The sequence below is a fragment of the Ciconia boyciana genome, chromosome 9, assembly GCF_034638445.1.
Source record: "Ciconia boyciana chromosome 9, ASM3463844v1, whole genome shotgun sequence".
NCBI lineage: Eukaryota > Metazoa > Chordata > Aves > Ciconiiformes > Ciconiidae > Ciconia > Ciconia boyciana.
Window position 1 is genome coordinate 27,325,531 of NC_132942.1, and position 24,848 is coordinate 27,350,378.

The following is a 24,848-nucleotide window of genomic DNA, read 5'->3' on the forward strand; positions in this document are numbered from 1 at the left end:
TTGACATTGAAAGAAAATTTATTTTTCCAGAAGCCAGGCAGATCAATATGAATTTGCACTCTGTTAAGTTCACTTCCTGGAGTTGTCTTGAAAACTGTAAGAAAGCTCTGTACATGATGGAAAGCATCGAGTCTCTGTTGTTACTCTACATTTGCTGTGTTATGTGGGTTACCAAAAACATTTCAAAATAAACTGAGAAATGATAGTACTGCCATTAGAGATGAAAGCAGCCCTTTAAAGTGCTTCAGTTTGCATTGAAGAGATGTATGCGCTCCTCCTTTTATGCTTGATTCAGAATTTAAAGGGATAATCAAGTTTGGACTGTGAGTATTTCTCCAAACATTTTAGGCTGTCCAATAAAACCACTGCTCTAATTAAACCGGAGAGTAAATTACAGCTTTCAAGTACATAGATCCCCCAATATATAAGGTGACATTAAGTACACCTTCAAAAGCAGAAGTAAATAAGTTAATAGCAAATCTAAAGGGATCAGTTCTATCATGGTTTCATTAGACAGTAGAAATTATGGCCAGAAAGAGCACAATATCTTTAGAAGTAGCAAGGTCCATTTTTTTCTGAATGGATAACATTTGGCTGAATAGTGTGGCCTGACACTAGGTTTCATTAGGTGTAAACGATACTGCAGAGCCTCAGGCTTTAAAGTGGCTTGAGGAGGTACAGGAAGGGTATTTTTCTTTCACCTGTCACCACTTATTTTCCTGAGCTACTGGCTGGTAGCCTGGCATTTTTAGCTAATGGCATTGAAATAATACAGCTGTAATACAAATGTTGTTTCTTGTTGCTTGATCTTATGTGGTAGTCATTAAAGTTTAAATAAAAATCTGGAAAGAGAGCCATATTTAAAATGGTTAAGGACCCTCAGCTAACTTTGGATTTTTATGGCCTTCTCATTATAGCTATTATACACTAACACAACCACTAATGAAAGGGTTGGAAACTTTGCGTGGGATGAGGCTCATTTCAGGCAGGAGGAGGAAGTGACCGTCTGCTCGGAAATAGCTGCGTGTGCCAACCCAGACCCCGCCTGTGTGTCTGCTTACTTTTCTCAATTAATTTACAGCTAGATTCATCTCCGCTTTGTACTGGGCTGCTGAAGAGGCCACCCTTGTTACCGGTGGGAACCCCATCCAGCCTGCCCTCGGGGAGTTGTCACAGCCTTCGCTCACACGTCCAGCCCTCCAGGGCACTCGCCCCTCCTCCAGGGCAGGGCTTGGTCCACAGGCATTACCAACCCGAAAGGCCCGTAGAGTCGTTAGTTAAATCCTTCCTAGCAAGAGGCTCTGCTTTTGTGGTAATGCACTCTCGGTTACACTATTGATATAATTTCTGTGTTAGTTTTTAGTATTTCTTCCCTGCAAAAAGAATTTGCTCAGTATAATACCTTTTGATTCTCGTACTTTAATTTATTTGCTCACTTTATGAAAATTGTACCTCCCAGAGATAACAATTGTTGCTATTCCTGGTGAGAAATTTTCTGTGCTCCCCAAAAGAAAGCAATTTCAGTTCTAGCGAGGCATTGCACAACTTGTTTCTGACTGCAGTGGTAGTAAAAGAAGTCTGCCTTCACTCTCGGAAGCGAGGGAGGATTTTTAGCATCTCTTTCTGGGCACCTTTTTTTCTGTGCCCCAGGGTGCTCTCTGAGTCTTACACTGCTGCCTTCCGCTGGCCTGCAAGAAGCCACGCTGCTTCTTTGTGCCTCCATCTTCCCATCTGTCAAAGAGGCATCGCAATGCCTACCTCCCCAGTTAAGTACTTTGAAGATTATTGATGTTGCAGCAAAGCTCTTATATGAGCATTTGATTCTAATATTTCTTCCTTCCACAGTATGTTTTATTCAGGCCAAATTCCTACTCACTTTCCTTACAGCTAATGCAGCGGAGAATCCTTTATTGTGGCTGTTCCCCATTGCGGTCTGAGAGGTCTGTTTTGATATGTCAGCACAATAAATTTTTCTTTATATAATTACAGATTTTGTCAACCTTTTTGACTACTAATTGAGCTGCAATATGGATTATTGCCTTATTAGTAACACGAACAGTTCTCCAAAACACACAGCCTGAGGCAGAGCCTCATTATGGAAGACTTCAGGCCAGTTTATTTAGCAAAGCTGAAAGGAACTGGAAATAAGATCTTATACTGGGAAAACTTTGAGTAACCTTAACTGTAGGCACAGAGTCGTGCTTCCCTTAGGGATACACCCTATCCATAGGTATTTTGCTGTTCATACATTACCGGTTTTATGTTAGGAAGGAATCCACTAGCTGGTATTCAACCAATGCACGAGGCAGTCCTAGGGTCAGCCAGCGTGTTTAGGAAAAGGACAATGAAGTATAAGTCCTAAAACCTGCCTTCTGAGGAAGACACTTGCCTCAAGAGGAAAGAGAAAAGTGGTCAGTGACATAATTTGAATGCAAAATTAAAGACTACTGCTGAACATTAAAATATTTCTTCTAGTTCCCCTGGGATTTTGCATGGAATTCACTGTGCTCCGTGTGAATGGCAGAGGGACTATATTTACACTTGGTAAATTGGCTGGATGGTCTCCTGAGATTTGAATTGTTTAACACAGAAAGCTCTTGATTTGGGGATATTTTGTAGCATCCAGTGGCAAGATCCACCCACAACCCCTCAAGGGATGTATTCAAAAGAATATGTCTAATTTTGCATCATGAGTAGCTGGAGAAGAATACAAGCCAGGCATTCAAGCTGCATGATTTAAAGAGCAATAAAAAATATCAGATATGAATTAAAAAATGTCAGAAAGAAAGTCTTATCTTAAAAGCATACAGAATTGGACTAAATATTTTGATTGGTACTTCCTCCCCCCCTTCCTGAAATAATTCTGTTCATGTCAACTGAAATGTTTCTTGAATTATGTTGGTTTTAGTAAACATTTTCAGAGGGAAAAAAAACTGAACACTGTTCCCTCCTCTCCCAAATGAAATATTTTGACTTCTTCAAAATGGCATAATGCAGTGGCATTTTTTCTCATGATTATTGCTACCTAAAATATTTTAAATGATACCTGCGTTTTACAAATATAAGTGTAAATTTAATATCTATATAATTAAGGCAGCAGATGAAATATTTTGTTGTATCCACAATGTTTGCATGTTTGCTGCAAATGCTTCATTTTTAGTCAAATAAAAGTAGAAAGTTTTTTGATTCTTCTCTGTGTAATGAACTGGTATAACTGATACAGCTTTGATCCCCATCACTACTGTGTCAATTTGATTCCCCAAATTTAGTAGCCCTCAAATTTGCTTTAATAGCACCACAGCATAGTTATATTTCAGACTTCCTAGGCACTGGGAGGACGTGCATGTACCTTTAAATGTCTTACTCTGAATTTAGCCAGAACTGAGTCTTATTTTTGCATATTTATTTAACTACCTGGGCAGGATTTTTTTTTTTTTTTGTGAAAATGTTGCCTGTAACTAAGGCACAAACAAACACTAAGCCACTTTGTTGTTTGTCTACTTTAAATTAAAATGTTGTGTTGGTATAGAATCACTCTTGAAGTATTCTTTATCTTCTGAAAATGTTTCCAAGCAGAAATACTTCAAAAGCACATTTTCCATCCACTAAAGAAAACATGTTCACAAAATGAAGCACACTTAAATGCTTATGGTAGCAGGTAAAGGGAACAACCATATTAAAAGAACTAATGAGAAAATAACCCAGGAACAGTCTCATTCTATTAGACTAATCATTTGCTCTGCAAGTCGGCTGAGTTTCGAACTCTGAAAATTGAAGTAGCGATAGGCTGTGGGCCAGGGTGGTAAGTGATTTTGAGGGATCAGCTTCAGGTGCTTTGAAGGAGATGAGGGTTCAGGGTGGCTTTCCTGAAAGTCAAACCCATCAGGACTGTCCTGTAGCTGACTCCTGAGCAGAGAGGCAAGTATGACTAGCTGTGATATAAAAACTAGGTCCAGCCTGTGTCTCTGCAGCAAGCACCAAGGGGAATAAAGAAGGGGAAGGAGAGTGGTGGAATGCTTTTATAGTCAGTGTTTTGTCTACAGCAATTAAGTTTTACTTTAAAAATAAACTTTTTTTGCTGCCTTGCCTTCACTGCTGTCAATATTGACTTTCTGGTTCACAGCTGTATGGTCATGTTCTTGTTTCTGCTTACTGTAAGAACTGCCAGATTGTGTCCAGAGCAGCATCTTGGTTTTGGCTGTGTCCAGCAGTCGATCCGCAGAAGGAGGTTAAGATGTAGGACGTGTACACAGCAGTGCTTCTCCTAACATGTTCTGTGGGTTTCAGATAATAGTGGTTAGTGAACATCCACTGGTGGACCTTTATCCTGCATGGATTTCTCTAATCGTACTTTGAACCTTGTTAATACTCTTGGCCTCTACAATATCCTCAGGCAACAAGTCTTGCATGCTAATTGTATATGGTATAGTGTTTGAACTGTGAGGAGGTATGTGTTTAGAGCTTAAAGCAGGTCCAGCCTGTCTTTGTAAGAATGATGGCGATTCATCTTTGTAACCAGAGGACCTGAGCCTAATAGAAGAAATTAAGCATATTTTGAATTGCAACCCTGAGCAAATAATAAGGTATGACAGTAAGAAATCCTGACCTGCTTGCATGAAAATGTGTGGAAGCTCAGAGGATGTACACAGTTATAATGCTGACTTTTTATGAATCAAGAAAGTTCAATCACCAAAGTTGGTCTAAAAACTTTTGCAATTGGTGTTGGTCTTCACAGGGGGAAGCTGTGCAGCCTAGATGATGAAACTTCTCTGCATGTTTTGTGCTTCTCTATTTGCCAACATGTGCTAGCATCAGACAGAATAAATGTTATGGGGTGCTTGGCTGCCTTTGTAGGAAGATGATGAGGAAAATACAGCCATTTTCAACTGCTCCAACTTTCTTTTCAAATGCATTGTTTCATACGTCATTTGTCAGTTCCTCAGATTATCCCAGGGAACCAGGAAGAAGACACTTTGTTTCATTCTGTATCAGCCTAGGGTTATGGATATTTCTGTTTGTTTACGCACTGTTTGACCATCAGCCAAGGTGCAGGGGGAGAGAGAGATCTCTGTTGTAGTTTCAGCTGCTGCTTCATAAGAAAGTGAAAACAAAGGCTGGTGGCATGCAACTGTGTTATCTAGGGAATCTTGTTCCTTATTTGGTTACAGGAGGGGTTCAGATTTCTGTATATAGGTTTTTTCATTTCATGTCTCCCTGTTCCTCTTTATGTACCTGTATAGGGCTTATAACTCTTGCATCTGAGCACCTGTTCATCCCTGAGTGGTGGGGGACATATCATTGCTATCCCGAGGAAAAACTCTCAATTAGGATTTCAGCACAAGTACTGAGTAGAGGCTCTCCTCTGTGCCAATATAGGTGCAGCGCAGATCTTGTGGAAAGAGACAATCCCAAGCAAAGGGAAATCCAGCTCAGACAGAGGGATCTAAATCCTGCCCAAGAGGGATTTATCCCTACTCTTTCCATGCTCCTATCTACAGCCAAGGATGCAGCAGGCATGGTGGGCTGCACACTGGTTGCAAGCCTTACACAGCACATACAGAATATTGCAGAGATACCAGGTCTAGCTCTGAATCAGGTGTTGCAGCGACCAGAAGTAATGGGTTCACCTTAAAAGTAGAGCAATGCAGATGTACTCTAAGACAGTAGTACCTCTATATCTGTCGTGTTGATGTTAAGCTGCTTTTAGTAATGCTGAGCAGGAAGAGGATGGCTTTTTGGCCCCTAGCAGAGACTAAAATGTGAGCTACTTTTGTCCTTTGGTCCTTTTAGCTGTGGTGAACCTAATTTTAGCACAGTAGAGATTATATATATGTCTATGTACACACACATATGTATATATACACATTCAAGCTAAAATTTTAAATCATTGAAAAACCACAAAGTCTTGAATTAGAAGAGAGGTCAGGGGAAAGTTCATGAACTCCAGCTAGTGCTGCAAACCCAAGTGGCAGCTGATTCACCTCTCCCAAGGTCTGTCAGTGTGGTGTGGCTCAGCAGGACCTTCAGTGTAACCATAATGACAGGCTTCTGCTAATGGAGCTTAATCTCACACATACCCTTGGTGTGTAGTGTCTAGGGCCAGACACCCTAACCCTGGCAGAGAAGTCATGTTCTACTCAAAAGAGTACTTTGTAATTTGAAGAATTTTAAATTATGGCTTATTAGCAACAGTTCCTTCCTGAGTAATGTCTAATATAGCTGCACTTGATGCCATTACGGTAGCATAGCTGGAGGTGCGTGGCTTGGCCCAGCCTGTAGGATGCTAAGGCAATATTTTCATGGGACAAGTAAGGGAGCTATGATTTTCTACATCTGTAAGTACCTGAATACTTCTTAAAGTTTGTCTCTGATCACTGCCCACCAACTAGAGGATAACTGCTTCACCTAGTGTCAGCATCTCATTGGATCAACCCATAAATATTTGTGCTTTTCTTTTATTGTAACTAATTCTTAGGAAAACAGGACAACTGTTTGACATTAACGTTAGTGACTGATGGCAAGGCAATTATTTCACAGTTCAGGTTTCAAAGGAATGACTCGAGAGCAGTTAGATAATTTTTATCTCATGAATTTAAATAGACTGTGGCCTTTTAATTTTATTTTTCTTTATTCTCCTGAAATATAGTACCATTGTATGTTTAAAAAAAAATATTATTATGGCAACTAGGTCTTATACAGAGGTTATAGAGCATCTCTTTATAAAGGCCTTTTTGAAGGCCAATATTACAAGTATTGTAGTAGGTGTGTAGAAACTTTCACCCCACAGAGGTGAAATGACTTTCCTGAGCCTTTCAGTGAGCCACTGAAAAAGTTGGGCTAGAACAAAATTCTGGATAGACCTAGCCTTGTGCCAGGGGCTGCAATTATTCATTCTCCAGCCAACTGTTGCTATCATGTTTGCCTTTGGATGCCTCTGGTCCAAGTGTCTTAAAAGATGTTCTAGTGGAGGGATGGTAACAAAACCAGGGCAGAGTCAGAGAACAGACTGAGATGGGAGCGTTTTTGGGAGACATGTTGGTAATCTTGATCAATCTTGAGAACAGAAGAGATTTGAGATGAATTCTCCATTTCAAAACCCACATTAAATGGCTGCATTTGTTGCCAACATGTACGTTGTAAATGCTGGATGTTTTTTTGTCTGGAGACTTGCAGAACTGCTTTAACCTGGCCCTGGTAAGATTAACATGGTATCCTTTCAATTACCTTGAACAAAACATGCCAATTTTCTATTGCCTATTTTTAGGCTTCCAGCTGGGCCTAAGAATTGAAAAGTTATTAAAGAAAGCCAAGATCTGAGCAAATGTGCCTGTTATAAATTGTAATATAAACCACTTATAAGTATAGGTTTTATCATCCTAGAGTTATTTCTTAATTTAAATGCTTCATGTGCATATCTTGGAGATTGGGATGTATTTGGGTGAGGAAAGCGATTATAAAAACTACTTCTTTCTATGCCAGACTGTGATTATTCCAGATTGTAAAAATAAAAGTATTATGCATCTGTGAAATACCTGACAAACTTCCTTAACAAACCAGATGTTAGACCATCTAATACTTATTTTAATGATACACACACAAATGAAAAAATACATGCAAACTTATTCTGTTATGATGATAATGTTATTGCTGTAACATTAATTTGGTTTGTTTTTCATGTCTCCTGCAGCAAGGGCAGTGTGAGCATCTGAGTCTGGTTCCCATTTGTTTTGCTTGGAATGTGTTGGGCTGTCTTGAATATCTTCCATCATTATATGGACGGTACATGTGCAATAGTTCTCTTAATGTAGGGCATGGAGACATACTGTAGGTATATGGCATAATTAACTGCGCAGCTATTCAGGAGCAGCTGTTCCCTATTGTTGTTGCTTAATGTTGTGCAGCACAACAAAGCCTTAAGGCAGCACTTGTTAGTATTTATGGAAACCCATTAGCCAGTCTGTGAATGAGCCGGCAAAAGAAGAGGAAATTCTGATAATAATAAACATGGGTTCTTGTCAAAGCTGGAGAACTCCAGCCGTCCCTATCACTCAGAGCTGGTAAAGGCCCTTGACCCTTTGATTGTTACCACAGAGTAGGTCCGAACTCTTTCTCTGAATCAGCAATTGAAAATCCAAACGAGCGAACTCCTTTCCAAGGCAATGCTTTGCTCTTCCCAGCCCACTGCATTTTTTAAAGGAAATCAGAAACTCTTCCTACTGCAATCTAGTATTGGTGCCAGGATGTACATAGGAAATACTATTTCCTGCCTGTGCTGGCAAGTTTAGTTATTAAACCACTTCCTCCAAGAGCCAAACTTCTTTGAAGAAGAAATAAAGTTCAAAGCCTTTTTAAGAGACCATTTGTTCTTCTTATGTGCCTAACCTGAATGTTACACTGTGTGCCATATAAATAAAAAGAAAAGAGTTTAATCTGTTGAAGATGGACTGGCTGTTGTTCTAGGTCACTGGGTTGGGAGCAGCAGGAACAGGTTACAACAACTGCATTTTTAGGAAGCTGCTTTCTAAAGTTGAAGAATTTTGTTGCATTGTTGCTAGAGAGGTAAGTGCCACTGAGCAGCCACAGGACCATTGAACAGCTTCTTGCAGGACAGGCAGAGGCTCTGGGCTGCTTGCAGAGACAAGGAAGCTTGTGCTGCCATGTGTGTTTGCTTGGATATTAGGTAGCTCTGAGTCCAAATGGATGGAGAAAATGTAAGGCAGATACCTCAAAGCACTTTTTTTCTTTCTGTCAAAGTCATCTCACTCTTACTGGCATTCCAGGTTTAGGTTTTAACTGGAAATACAGACTGTGTAATGATGATAGTTACCCATCCTGTTGTGGAGCCGTCATGGTTTAACCTCAGCTGGCAACTAAGCATCACACAGCCACTCGCTTACTCCCCTCCAGTGGGATGGGGGAGAGAATCAGAAGAGTAAAAGTAATAAAACTCAAGGGTTGAGATAAAGACAGTTTAATAGGGAAAGCAAAAGCCATGCATGCAAGCAAAGCAAAGCAAGGAATTTATTCACTCTTTCCCATCAGCAGGCAGGTGTTCAGCCATCTCCAGGAAAGCAGGGCTCTGTCACGTGTAATGGTTACTTGGGAAGACAAACGCCATCACTCCAAATGTCCCCCCCTTCCTTCTTCTTCTCCCAGCTTTCTATGCTGAGCATGACATCGTGTGGTATGGAATAGCCCTTTGGGCAGTTGGGGTCAGCTGTCCCGGCTGTGTCCCCTCCCAGCTTCTTGCTGGCAGGGCATGAGAAACTGAGAAGTCCTTGACTAGTGTAAGCACTGCTTAGCAACAACTAAAACATCCCTGTGTTATCAACGTTATTCTCATACTAAATCCAAAACACAGCACTATACCAGCTACTAGAAAGAAAATTAACTCTATCCCAGCCAAAACCAGGACAGGAGCAAAAAAGATGCTATGTGACTGGTGGCCAGTCAAAAGCAAGGAGGGGAACTCAGACAATAATTGTCAAACTATCTACAGGACAAAAATTATTCAGAAGCTAAAATATTTCTAGAAATCATTTGCTGTTACTGCTTGTGCTCCAGCTTTGCCTTAAACAATATAGAGACAATTAGTTGTGAAAAAAAGCTTTCCGTAAAAAGTTCCCCACTCTGAATCTGATAAAAGTAATAAGGGAGGTTTGCGAAGTGTTGTAGGCATTTTCTAACCTTGGCCCATGTTAGTAGTAAGGCACGTTTGTGAGGAACAGCAGCAGTGAAATGTTTATTATTGTGCGCCTCCATCCTTTTTGTGAGTATTATTCTGTGAGGATGGGGCTGCTTTTCATCTGATCTGTGCTGCCAAAGCGGATAAGAGAGGTTTATATGATGTCAGATCTGAAACCAAGGAACCTGTAGACAGGTTCTGAGCAGTGATGCCTCTGGCAACTGGTTTCAAGGCAGAGCTTATGTAGAGTGCCTGAGGTTTTAATAAGCGTATAGATGTCTGAACAGCACATAAAGAGCATGGGAGGTGACAGGCTGACCCAGTCACTTTCATTAATTGGGATCAAGTTACCTTTTTACATCTGCACAGAGTGCTGTGGTGGAGATTTAGGAAGCAAACAATATGTTGCCATTGTCTCTGCACACCAGGGCCTTGGTAACTAGTAAACTGGGACACGAAAAGTGAGTTCATAGTAACAGGGGATGTTCATGGCTGAGAGTGCACCAGACTGCGTAAGTCATGCTTGCAAAAGTGCAAGCATAAATCATTGAGAGATCTTTGCAATGTGTGTTTGTCAAAGGCTGCTCTTCACGTGCGAGTTTTACACCAAGTAAAATATTGTATCATGGTTTTTGATAGTGTTTGTTTTACGTTGGTCAAAGTTTAGGGCTAAATCTTTAGGCAGCTCTGTTAAATACTTTAGTAAGTGATTGAGAGGTATACAGGTGTCTATGGACTTATCAACTTAATTATAAGGATGTTGAGTTCACTTTAGGATAATTAAAAAAAAAAAAGATGAAATAGAAAATCTGTACCCCAGCTGCTTAACATGTGAAAAGCCAAATTAAAAACAAAAAGACTGATTTTGTGTAAGGTAAAAATGTGAATACTTTATTTTACTCCCAGATCAGGCATCTTAGACATTTCTATCAGTGCAATGAGTGTCCTGCAGGAAGGATGGCACATGTTGAAGTAGTTTACCAAAGCAGGTTTTAAAGACATTTGTTCTAATATAAACAGAGCCTAAAACCTCAGCACCACAGTGAATAGAAAGCAGAAAACTGTAGGCCAGGGAAAGGGCCTTGGAGGAAACTCACGGACAGTGACCTGAAATCCCAAATTTGTTTGGAGAAAAAAAAAAGTTGATATTTGAATCTATATTTTGTGAACAATGTCCCTGAGTGAACCTCAAGATAACCCAAAGATTTAAAATTCACAACTTAGGACCCACAGCACAGAGAGGATTGACTAATGTACTTATAAAACATGTATCTTTCTTCAACATGGAAACTCTTCTTGTAATGATTTGACAAAACATTTCTAGAATTGAATTGGACTGACTGATACAAGAACAGAAAACCAGGCTTGGTTTTGTGAACTCTGAAAGGTTTACATTTTGAAAAATAGTTAATTCACTGTACTACAAAATCAAATTGCAGATCCTTACAAAGATATTTCAGGAAGTGGTGTTTTCTGGGCAGCTTTCCATAACATTTTCAATTACGTTTTTATGAAGGTTGAATTGATTTTAATCTACTTTTTGAGTCTTTGGGATACATTTTGGTCATTTTTGAGGCTTTTGCGTGAGGATAAGGCTTAGAAGCCTACATGAAAGCTGAGTTTCTCCTCTGGTCTCAAACATTTAAGGAGTAGGAGTTTAAAATAAAGGCATTCAGTGTGGTAAGATTTGAAACAAAATTTTTACAATTGGCAACACTGCAGATCTAATATGAGGCTTCCATCTTAGCTACTTTTAATGGTATCTAGTTCAACTACTGGCAGAGCAGGACCATGTCTTGTTAACATGAACTTAGTCCTGCAAGACTTAATTCATGCAGTTAAACAGACTGACGTCCAGGTGTGCTTAGAGTATGCTTCTGGGGGGTTTACAATTTGTGGCAGAGGGGTCTGCTGAGTTTGGTCAATTAAACCTAAAACATATTAGCATTGTTTCTGTAAAGTATATACTGAGGTATCATTAATGAACATACATATGTATTAGATATGTGTGTGTATTCTCCCATGCGTAAATTGTGGGTCAGGCAGTGAGTAGCCATATGTCCATGTATCGGGTAGAATGAGGAAGACACCTTCTTTTTATTCTCTGTTTGTCCTCCCTGCCAGCAGTCACTGCCCTTCTACCTGTGCTGCCCTCCTGGACATATTCAGAGTGTGTGAATACCCTGACCCTTGAGCAGCGAGAAGCATCAGCTGCTGACTCTCTGCATGGCATCTAACAGTCCCTGTGCTGCAGCTTTCCCCAGGAATATTTGCTTCAGCTGCTTTAGCTGATTGGAAAAGCCTGTTCATTCCCTCTGCACTGGGAATTTGAATCTCGGTGAGTGCTGGCTGGTGACGGTCTGGCCAGCCTCGTTCAAAGTTCCTGGGCTTAAGTATATCGCTGCTGCGTTATCTTACTCCTAAACAACATCTCAAACCTCCGCATCAGATGCAACTGGCATTTTCACATGAAACTCTTTTTTGAAATGATAGATCAGCTTAAAAACATGAGTTTTATATGATATGAGAGAGTTTGGGGGAATTTTTTTAGCTAGCATTCCTGTTTTCAGGCATTTCATTCTAAAATTCTACTCACTTTATTAAAGTGAATCCAATCTGGGTTAAAACTAATGAAATGCAGACTGCGTTAAATTCCACGTATATATTTTAAAAGTTCAATATAAGTATACTTGTTTTTTGTTGCTATTTAGTATTTTTTATTGCTGCAGAACCCAGAGGCTCTGCTTGGGAATGGGAGCCCATTGTGCGAGTTGTGATGAACAGACACAGAAAAAGCCATCCCTGCCCTAGACAGTTTCTGAAATTTTGCACATTACAGCATCTGAGGACAGATCTAAGTCTCTCTCCCATCTCTCAGTACTATACTCCACTTAAAGAAATTACCAACCCATACTCTTTGAGAATTTCAGGCCTGATTCAAAATGAGAATGGCCCTGTCGTCTCTGCCATTCTGGATTGGTTTTTTGAAGAAGAGATATCTGGTACTTAGGCAACAGAAAGAAGTTCCTGTGAAAGATGGCTTCTTTTATCACTTTTTTTTGTACAGGTTCAACAAAAATGTTTAATGTTTAACTCCATCTGCTACTTGCAGAAAGATGTTGATAGTTGGTCCAGTCATCATCTTACTGAAATCAGTGGAAGGTATCTAAGTGGATATAATAAGCCCACTATTTTTAGTGTAAGACATAGGGAAAGGTTGCTGGATGTATAGATTTGACTGGTGATTCTAGTGCCACTTAATGGAATTAAAACAGCTTGTGTTTTCAGGTATCATTAACTGCTCTAATTTCATTAGTCTATGATCCTCTTTCCTGGACTACAGTTTCACTGCACTAGTTATAGAAAAAATGGCTTACAGACTTGGTGTGAAATCTATATTTACACAATTATAGCTGCCACCGGAAAATGCCAGTCAGTTATTTTGGGAGTTCTTAGAATAAAACATGTCTTGAAATCATGGTTTTGGGGGTTTATGGGTTTTTTATTTGTTTTTATCGAGATTGTGTATTAGCTTTTTCATCTGAAAGGATATGACATTGATCTGTCTGACCAATGTATTATGCAGTCCCAGGAAGGCAAAATTTAAGAGAAGATTAAATCTAGTACAGAGTATCTTGTCTATTAATTGTTGTCAACTCCTAGTTCCCTTGCCCAGTGTACTAAATTTGTTCTGACTGCTTTTGTTCATATATACATAACAAAAGGTGTCTCACAGTACTGAGTCTTGCTATAATGAGAAAAAATGTTAAGAAGAAAACTCCATGTTGAACATTAAAGTGACAATCCTATTCAAACTACCGGGGTGGGTGATTCACACTGTCTGTGCCACGTTCTGCAACACAGGGAAATGAAGAGAACCAGACAAGGGCTAGTACTTAAAATTACATGGGCAAAAAAATGTAAATGGAAATCAACAGACTACTGATTCTTTATTTCATTTGCAGAGCTTAAAAAATACTAGTTACCATCAGAAAAAAAAAAGCACAGTTTTAAGCAGAGCTGCTTGCTGGAACAGTACATATCTTCCTTTGGCAGTCATTGATCTATTTTTCACATATAAGCTATACAGTGTATTAGCTGTATATATTAGCTAAGAGAGTATGAGTTCTCGAAGGAACAGATGGTTATTCCCAGCCTGGACAGCACTTTTTAAGCATTAAGAAATCTATACAACTGTTCAAGTGAATTACTGGGGTTTTGCTACTGCAATTTTAAAGCGCAGTGTAGACTTAAACAGTCCCTACCGCTAGCATCCCTCAAAAATTAGAAGTTTCCTTTCTTATGCCCTCTTCATTTGCCATGCACTTTAAAAATGACAGTTGTTGTCCCTACGAAGATTAGAAGATCCATGTTGGGTATGTCATATGCTTTGATGGTATTATTGCCCCAGGCATTTGTCATCCAACCTACAGGGATAACAATGTGTAATGGTAGTGCTTTTTTCAGAACACTATAAGTATACAGATATTATTAAATTTTACGATTATCACAAGGAATGAATCAAAGCCTCCAATAAGCAAATGAACTATATATTATTGCCCTGCCTTTATAACTTTTGTTCAGTACTATCTGATTGCATTCCTGTTATCACTTAGTTGTTTCTCTGCAGGTAGTTTTATCTAATTTCTCTTTATTTCAGTCACTTGCAGAGGAGATAAATGGATTACTTCAGACTAATTGCTAGTTATTTAAAAAAACATCAACCTTCTGTAAGAGTTTCAAATCAGTGGTTTAAGCTAGCTTTTACTATCTATGGTATTTATCTTGCAGCATTTCATCACTGTAGAGTCTGTTAATAAGACATTTTTCTAAAGCCGCTATCAATGTGCCCTTACCTGGTCTGCCAAAATTTTTAACACAAATAGATTATCATAGTTAAGTAGATAAGGAGATATTTACTTCTTTTAGTATCTATATAGATTGGAAATACCACTGATAGACCGTGCAGCTGCATGGAGTTCAATGTAAAGTGTCTGACAGAACTAGAATAAAAATAAATACTGCATTATCTTCATTTCTCCATCCTTATATGATAGAGGAAGCAGCTGCATTATTTATCTAATTGAAGGAATGTTAAGAGTGTGTTTAATTAAATGTAGGAGTACTTAGTAATACCGGAAAAGTAAACAAAGGATAAATGACAAAATGACCTCAAGTAATCTAAGATGGTTTAATTCACAAACATTGTACCCTTTTGTATAATTATCGTAGTATGTGCCTGTACATTAGAATCAATGTATCCAATCTATATTCAAAAGCGTATCAATTTCTCATCCCCCTTAGCAAGCTTTCTTCTTTTCCCAATCTGATTGGATAGTGAGTTCATGGAGCCTAATTCTTACATATCCGTTTGCACTAATTTTCAGTGGGATTCATCTCTTCTTCCCTTGGTGCGAGAGCAAAATCCAGCTTCCTGTTGCTGATATATATTTGAAGTCATTATGGTTTTAAAACGCACTTTATTCCCAAAGCATTGAGTGATGCTCGAGTAGGAAATGGCATTGTGGTAGGCCATCTGAAATTAAGTTTCAGCAACACAAAATGAATAGCAGTTTTCTCACTCATTCTAATTGATGCTCCCAGCAATAGATGCAGCATGGTAGCCTCAGATGAACACGGTCTTGAATACTGTTGGTATCAGAGGAAAAAGCACAGTGCAAGAGTTAAAATATTTACAGGTCTTAGGCTCTCTGAGGGAATAGTTGACATTTCACAGTTAAAATATGGTTTTCCAGGGATGTAAGTCTTCATTTGTTGGGTGAAGGTTTCCACATAAGTGGACAGAACATAAAGATCCTGCAGGATCTGGGATGTGGATTCTGATGAAAACATGTTTCTTGTGAAAAAGTCCTTATCTTTACAACCAGCTACCTCAAAAGACTCGGTGAAAGCCATAAGACATAATTAGATCATGGAGTTTGATCCCTGCAAAATTCATAATTTAAGTCAATGCTTAAGTCACATCTCTAACAACAACAACATAAAGGAACTGCCATTAGTGCGTGGAACTGATGCTTTCATGTGCTAATACACTGATCACTCCAATTTTCTGCTAAAATCAGGACTCAAGAAGTCCTAACTTAATCCTCAATCTCTATGAATTATCTCAGAGGTGGGTTTTTCTTAATTATTTCAGTTTCTTAAAGAATAAAAAAAATCCATTAATCTATATATTAAAGTCTATTAAATGTCTTATGTGAAAGTAAAGTTTAGAAAAGGTATGTTTTGCCTAAGGTTAAGCAATTCTTTGTTCAGGTCTTATTTCAATAGATCAAGCTTTCCAGCATATCCATTCTTCCTAGGCACTCCCCATCTTTCACAAATATAGCAAAATAAACATGAAGGAATATCATCAAGAAGAAGATATGCTGCTTGTGTAAGTAATTATGTCCCTTGTTAGTTCACTATAAAGTAATTTTCTTTTTTTTCCCCCACTCTTTACATTTCTTAATGTTCCCTGGAAGGTATTTTTACTTAATTTTGTTTAGAAATTTGAAAAGCAAGAGAAAGTGAGGGATGATTACAGACTTTACTTAAGGGTTTGATTTTGGTTTCTCTCTGTTCTTATATCAAAGATAAAATGGAAGTGGTGGTGTCATGTTCAGGTAATGAGATTTTATATTAAAAAGAATAAATTAAGCTCATAAAGCCAGTGGCAGGAGGGACATGAGGAACCATTTCTAGCTCACAAAAAGGACTTTATACATTAATGCAGTGAGCATCAAGAGTTATTAGGAGTTGAAATTCAAAGCTCAAAGGATGTCAAGTGCTTCAAAAGCAAAGGCTTATTTTGTATTGTTTATATTTAGAAGTGATATGGAGCTCCCTTGAAATATTTTACCCATGATGTCAAAAATCAAAAGCATTACAGGGAATAAAAGAACTCGGGACATTTCCCTTGCAAACAAGAGTTCTGTCCGTGACATGCCAGAGGATTCCTCTGAGGTACAGATTTGTACACAGCATTACTTACCAAAAAAATACAAACATCCTCTCTGCTTAGCTGCACGTTGTTGCTTGCCTTGAAAATTCATAGTACACGGAAAGGTTTTACTGTAACATTCACTACTTTTTTTTTTTTTTTTAAGTAAAACCCCAAATCCTGGAATATCAGTATGTGGTCATTTTTAAAATTTTTTTTTTTTTTAAAAGCTGTGTGACATTTTTCTTTAATGGCTGATTTTTTTTTAATGTCAGCTACATTTTTAAAGCATGAGGCCTGGTTGTAACTAGCCTCGGCACTGCTACTGTACATCAGACTGTACTATTTGATCATTAATTTATCACAGTTCTAGCAGTTTGTTTGACAGGTGATAGTGCTTTCATCTAATGGCTACACAGCAAGTGTGTGGTGCACTAAAGAGTGGATGCCACTGACTAGAGTTAGAAATCAGCAGACAACAGCCACTTTGCAGAGCTTTATCGATTTACCAGAATCATTTAAAGACATGAAACAACTAGAATAATGAATGCCAATTCAGCTCACTGTGGGGGTTTTTCTTATAGTTATTTAGTTTAGAGTATATTAATAGACTTCTGTTGCTGGTGGTGTTGTTATTACAACTATTTGCAGTGGTGAAAGAGGTGTAAAAATCAAGGTGCAAGTTTGAGTATTTGTACTAGAAATACAGTGTCCGTGTTCAGTGCAGTTTAGGAAATGGATACGTGCCAGAAGTATGAGGCATATTGGAATATTATGAATATTTAGCCTCTAAATTCAGCCTTTCTTAAAATTATCTGGTGAAAATGTTCTCTGAATTAAGTATATAAATATGAATCTATTTGCTCTACTGATGGGAGGTGCAAAATAAGGCACCTTTTGCAAGCAATGCCCCCTGCAATCTGTACTTTTATCATCGCGGGAAACAAACTATATTTAACCTCTTACCTTTTGTTTCATACTTTGTTCATGACAACATATATGTAAAGCATGGTGTCTGCGTCACAAGTTATAGTGCTGGTACAGGCTGGTACACTCCAGCTGTGCTTCTGGCCAGGACTTGCGGGTCATGAGTTAGCTGTGCAGCGCATCTATGGCACAACACATCTGCCTGTTGCCCGTGAGCAGTGGAGCTGATATGTGCCTACAAAGTCACTGGGCCTGAGATCCTGGCTGGATCTAGGGCTGCAGCTGCGCTCTTGTGCATATGGGAAATCTGAATCTTCATATCCTACCACCATAACACAGCATAGTTATGTCCAGAGGACTTGTGCATACAATAGCTCAGATCGCTGCATTTATCCTTCTTGGCCAAAGACCTGTTTTATGGCCGTACTTGGTTTTGGTAAGTTTGCAGGGATGGTGTGGTACCATAAATCCAGTGCCCTGGTTTACTGCAGCAGAACCTGGGACACATTCCAGCAAGATGCTGAACAAACGGTATAGCTGTAAACCTGTTAGCAGCCCCATAAACTTCAGAGACTCTCCAATCCTGAAGTACTTGGCTACAGCAGGTCCTAGTTGAAATTGCATCAAGAGGTGGAGGGGACGCTTTGAATTTTAAAGTCAGTGCCCATAGACTTCTTTCTGCCCCTGATGTTGGTCAAGTCAGCTTAGGCAAAAGCTCAGATGACTCATGGAAGTTAATTAGTTTTCTGAGGTGCTGATTGCTCATATTTCCCACTGAACTCAATAGAGAAACTCCCACATGTTGTAGTAGGAGCTGGAAACTGGCCATGCAGTGTTGTGGGATATCCAGAAGAAGCAGTGTTGTCTTTTGTAGTGGAGACAGTGGGAGTTGCTTACAAACATGAAGGAAACCAAAATGATGCCAAAAGAAATGTTATTTTCCTCCTCCTTGGTAGTTGTTACAAAAATCACAAGTAAATAGTAAACACAAAAGTTTGTCAAACATTTTCAGTATTTATTTTAAACCTATCTGGATGCATGCATAAGCGCTGCCTTTTTTTCTTTTGAGAAGTCAGAGGAAGGTTGATACCTGCAGGGTTGCCATGTACCTAGTCCTGAGTGAAATCATACTTATTAATATAAAGTTATTAGTAGACCACTGTCACTAGGTTTGTAGTAGCTCATCAGTGTTGATGAGTTTGCCTAAGCCTTGCTCCAGAAAGGACCCCATTCCTTGGTTTCCCATGTCAGCAAGTCATCACCACTGCAGCTGAGCATGAACAAATATTTTGTTCAGGAAGAACTAGTGGGATTGCCAGGCCTGTGTTATGTGGACTGCAGGCAGAATGATGTCAGAGGCTGACATGCCATAAAGCCTGAGACCTAGAGCCTTCCTTTGCTGAAGCTGCAAAAATTTACACTGGTCAAAAATCAACGTGGGGTTCTCGATGTGTAGATAAATGTGTGTGCATTAGTAGAGCTTGTACGGAGTTGACCATGAACTCTTTTTGCTGTAGGCTTTTAAGTTCCTGTACTGTCAATCTGTCACATTTCCAACATATTAAATCTTGTTTGCTTTGTTTGGAAGAAAGTTCTCTAGTTACTTCTAGGTAAAACCTGGTTAAATATAATTGGTATTAAAGTGAATGGGATATTGTCTGCTCTGGTGAGGAATTTAAGTGGGACTGTTTTAGTGATAGTTTAAAAAAAAAAAAAGCTGTGCTTTCACCTTATCTTCTCTCCCTTTGCCATGGAGTCCCAGTTAGGAGTAGCTGGAAGTCCTGTGTAAGCTGGAAATCTGCCTTTCCATTTGCCTTCCTGCCTACAGAATCACAAGCTAAAAATACCCTGGACGAGCAATTCCCTTCATCTTCTCGCTTCAAGTTGCCAATTTTCAGTCCAGCTCCTCCTCTTCCACTGTTTGAGTGTCAGTTAGAGGAGCTCTCTTTACATTTTTGGTTATCACATTGCCAGGAGGTAGGATGGGTTTTCCCACAGCCGGCCTGGTTATAAATAGTTATTTGCCTGAATGAAGAGCTTGCATCCTTGGCAGGTGGTCTGAAAGAGCATTTGCCATGTGATGGAGCCATATCTTTTCTTGTCTTCTGCTAAAAGTACTGCCTCTGGTTCTACAAGGTGTTTCCTGGAAGATGCTGCTCACGTGATTTCAGTGTTAACTCCAGATGTATTACCACTGTGATGGCAGTGGAAGTGCTGTGTGAATTTTGCCATTTGCAGCAGGAGAATGAGGTTGGGCTCAGGAGAACAGATTCTCGTCTCCATTGCTGCTGAAAACCAAGAATAATTCAGCTGGAATGAGTGAGGTCCTCCCAGCAATAGCCTTGTACCACAGAGATCAAAGTCTGCCCTTCCCTCATATTTTAAGCTACACTTCAACCAATATGCAAACTATGTTTTTACCTTCTCTTTCCCTGCTCCTAACTCCCACAGTCGAAGTCCTGGCTTGAGCCATTATTAATATCCCGCTTCCCTCCAACATGAAGATCCGTTGCCCTTCCCACCTGAAAATCCCAGCCACAATTTGTATTTTCAGTGTGATTAATACCTATGTCTACAACGTGAATTCTGAATCTCTGTCCCCGGGTCTGCCCGTTCCCACTCTTGCCACAGCTCTCGTGGTTTGGCAGGCGGAGGGGGTGGCCTACGTGAATGCAAATGCACGGTGGTGGGCAAGCTTGGCTCTGGTTGGCTTGTTTGTTTGTTGCTGCTGTTTCTACTGGCCTTGCTCATCAGAGCCTAAATCTCTGGAAAACATCTAGTGTGATTCACGTAAACACCGAAGACAAGTAGGATCGGACTTGGTGAGGGGAGGAATAAAAAGTGGAGGGGAACAAACACTTGGCGGGGATCGGCTGCCCGACATGGCGCAGCGAAGACTGGGATTGAGAGGTATGCCAAAAAGCTCTTTGTCTCACATGCACATTAGGATAAGTAACATTGCTCCTCGCCATCTGTCTCTCTCTATGAACCTCTGCCTCGTTCCCATGTAATAAGAAGATTCATAGAAGTACCAGCTGTGACCTTACAGGGAAGCCTGAGAAACTTTGCCTTTTTAACCAGCACTGGGAGAGTCAGATTTGGCACCATTGAATGCAGTTCTGTGTGTGTAATTTTTTTGTTGTTGCTCTGTTGCCACCTCTTCCCCCAGCAGTCGTGCAGTGTTCATAGAAAGAAGAAAGCTGCCGTGGTAGTTCAGGAGAGGCTGGCAGCTGCCAAACATGAGTGTCGGTGGGCTATTTTTTTCCTTTGTTTCTTCCTCCTCTAATAAGGCTGAATAACATGAGGAGAAGAGACCATCAGATGTGGCAGTTTCCTAGTCCCTGGTTGCTGATACAGGCCAAGAGGACCAAAGTAGTAGTGACCAAGATGAACCTGGCACAAGGCATATAGAAAGGCTGCCAGCTTTGAGGCTCCCTTACAGATGTGGTGATGTGTTCCCCTATGGGTTAAATGTAAGCTGTGTCCCTCATACCCCATCTGCAGGATGTTTGGCAACTGAGGTTGCTGGCAGCTAACCCGATGTGCATGACTGTGCCTATGGTTATATTGTAGATGCCTATACAGCTACAACGCAGGTAAGTTTACAGTGAGCTTTTCCATAGAGCAGGATTCAAGTCCTTCTGTTTCACGCGTTCATGGCAGAGCAGACCCAAAATTGCCTGGCCCATAAATTTGTGGTGATGCCTGTGTGAATGACTCACTCTTAATTCAGAGTCATTCTGAAAAATTAGGGGAAAAATGTGTCAAAACAAGAAAAATTTGGTTCTTTGGCTAATCAAAATCTAAAGGAAGAAATTTAATATGGATTCAGCTAAACCATGTAATTCAAACCCAAATTAAGCATTTGATCTTCAAACATGCTTTTAGCACAGTGAAAATAAATTGCAAATTGAAATTTTCATTTTTTATTATCAAAAGAAGCATTTTTACTTTTTCATTGAAAACAACTACCTGAAAATGTTATCCGCCTGGCTTTCATACAATGTTGCAGTGGATCTAAATCTACATTTTTACTGTTGAAAAAGTGTAAGATAAAAAAGTTTCCATATTATAATTGTAGGGCAAATAAAATTCCATGGGTGTTTTTCTGGATAAAATAAATGCTAAGTTTTCTAAAGTAAAAGAGTTAGATGAACTGCTCCTGAAATTGCCCTCTTGAGCATCTGTATTTCTTGGGAAACTCATTGTAACTGTATAAAACCAGTTTCTCCAAACTTCACGCTCATCAATGTTGGGGTATTTCAAAAGCAACTTACCCTTAAAATTTTAAAAAAATTAGAACAAAAGTTTATTGTCTCTCTCTCCTTTGCAATTGTCATGCAGGGGGGAACTTGGCTTTTCACTGGGCCTGTAGGAGCGTATGTTACTGAGACACTTGAAAATTGCACCCAATATCACCAAGAGCAGCAGATGGATCTGTCAGCTGTTTTGCTGAAAATGGTGAATATCTTCCCTGGAACATTCATAAGTTGCCTGAGGCAAAATTTCACAGTGGAAACAGTGAGATTTCTCTTTACATAACATTCCTAGTACTCACGAAAGTCTAGGTCCCCCCCGCCCGTCAGATTAAAATACCCATGAAGCAGAAGATGATGAATAGGCACAGCTGGGCTGTGAAAAGGGCATTTTCAGAAGCCCTCGGCCATAGCCTGACCGCAGCCCATCAAAGCTGCAGCGAGCAGCAAATGAACAGATTCTTTAGGACTTAACTGTTGTCACTTATTTTCACATTTAGGTGGAGACTGAAATAGGCTCTGATGACAACTTTGTGCCTCTCTCCTTCCACAGGGTCTTAGCGGTGGAGCAAGCAGAGTCTTCCTTGCGTGGTCACCTCAAGGGCTCTATGGGAGTGTTCAAGTCAGGAATTGGAGGTGTCCCAAGTCATGTATCATAACATACTCGCTGCCTTTGACTGATGATACCCACATCTAAGAGGAGAGCTAATCACAGCTGTGGAGATAAGGGAAGTCCGCTGTGCACATGAGCATACGTCGGTCCCCAGGTAGAGCAACATTTGGGCCTCAGGGAAAGGGGCCACTCTTCGCATTGCGGAAAGGACAATTTCAACAATACAGCTTGGCACTTTTCCTATCCATAAGTACTTCAGAGAGTTTAGATTGGCTTTCTGCAAATATTTGTGAGCCTGATCCAGGGCCCTTTTTATTGGGCTTTGTTTCAGACAGTACAAGTAAGATCACGCTGGTGTTCACCAGAAAAAAAACACAGTTCCCCTGAATTTGTTCCTACGTTTTACTGTTTGCTTATAGATACAGTGCAAACCTGGCTTTATAATTTTGTATTGGAAATAAAGATTGCAGGCCCAGAGCAGCCTGAATTTAACAAAGGGTTATCTATGCTTTCAAGTTAATTTATTATTAAGGCAGGGTGTGAAATTAAAACCCAATAGCTGTCTCTGAATAACTATGCTCTGGAATAAGAATATCTTTTGTTCAAAAGGATGTTAAGTGGACAGATGTCAATTAAGATTTGCCTGGGTAGAGTCTATTGCAATAAGAGGACCTTAGGCACTGTCTTAATTATAATACCTTTTTAAAGTTTATTCTTGTTACTACTGATTTCTTAATGCATTACAACGTCTGTAGCCAAAAATAATGTTTAAATCTCTCTTAACTTTCACTAAGTGAAATACTTACTGCAAAAAGGAAATCAGGTGTTTCTGAGAGTGAGGTTTGTTATGGGCCTTGTAAGTGTTTGAAGTTGGCTGGCAAATTTGCATAAAAGCAACACAGGAATCCAGTTACTTGGGTGGGTCTTACACAGTTTAAATCATCCATTTTCTGATGGCCTAGGAAATTATTGTTTATGAGTTTGCATATTGCTACTGTAGGCAAAAAAGGAGAAAGTCCCATACATGCACTTATACCAAGGGGGATTTCCACACAGTTTCCGAGGTTCAGCTCCAGCTTTTGTCAAATCTCACCCTTGGAAACCTGAAATATTCAATGCCTTTGTAATAGGAAGCATTCGTACATTGGAGTTTAGCCTTTTCTATCAGGTGAGCAAAAGTTATTTTAAACAAAAGCCTCGACCCAAAGTGGAAGATTTAAGATACTTGACATCAGCTATGTGCAGATATAGACTTTGGGTCAAGTTTTGAACTCAACTTCATACGGTAAAGGTTTGTGTGATTAGTCTTAATGGGACCAGTCTCCTAATGGGACAGCTATTGAACAAGTGCTTGCATGTATAGGGATTGCTGTCTGGTTGCTGGTAAATCAGCCCTGTCTTTTGAACAGAAAGAATGAAAGCTCTTGACTCAGACTGCCATGAATTGTATTTTATTTGAAATCTGATTGGAAAGTTTGTAATGTGACTCAGTCTGTGCAATGAAAACAACAGTAATTTCTGGTGAATTGCCTCCTAATAGGCCTGGCTATTTGCACTGTATGTCATCTGCTGTGGGATGGGGCTTTCTTAGGGCATTAACTGGCGAGAGGGCCCAGTGGGTGAGAACGCCTACCAGGAAGGCCTGTGAGCAACAGCTTAGGCTGAGTGAAATAATGCAGATTTGGGCATCTGTGAAAGTGTGAAAAGCTTTAAGGCTTTTCTCTAGTGTCTTGTTTTCTCAAGGGAACCATATGGCAAGCTCTGCAAACAAAATGGGTAATATTTTATGTTCAAAGCAGACATCTAATTGCATCACCCAACCACTGGGCTACAGCGTATTTACTAATTCTGTCTTCTGTGACCCAGTGTAACACTCTCATTTACACGTTTGTGAAGCACAGTGGTGCAACCACTGCCTCCCCCTGGTCTAGTGTGTTTGTAGTAGGGACTACAGATGCTCATGCCAAACTTGCTTGTAACTTGGACATAACAAAGCAGAGGGAAGAACTCTAAACAAACCATTTGGAGCGTGATTTCAGCTCCCTCTACACTAACCCAACTATGACTCCAGGAAAAGTTTTGTTCTTTTGGGAACCTGATCTTGTTGCCTGCACACCAAATGCAGGGAGAAACAAAGAGGCTGGAGAATGATGCAAATAAGACCAAAGGCCCTTGTTTTTCTATTTATTGTTAGTATTTCTTTTCAGGGGAAAAAAAACCCGCACCCTACAACCCACAAACAAATAAATCTAAAGAAGTTCATCGTAATTCAGATAATAAATGCAGAGCATAATAGTGTAAAGGAGTGACAGGAATGACTGCTCCTGCCACTGGATGTTTAGGGCATCGTCTGTGGAGCCCTACACACACTCTTCCAGGCTCTGAACTAGTCTTGGACTGAGATGGTCACTGGTGATACAGCTG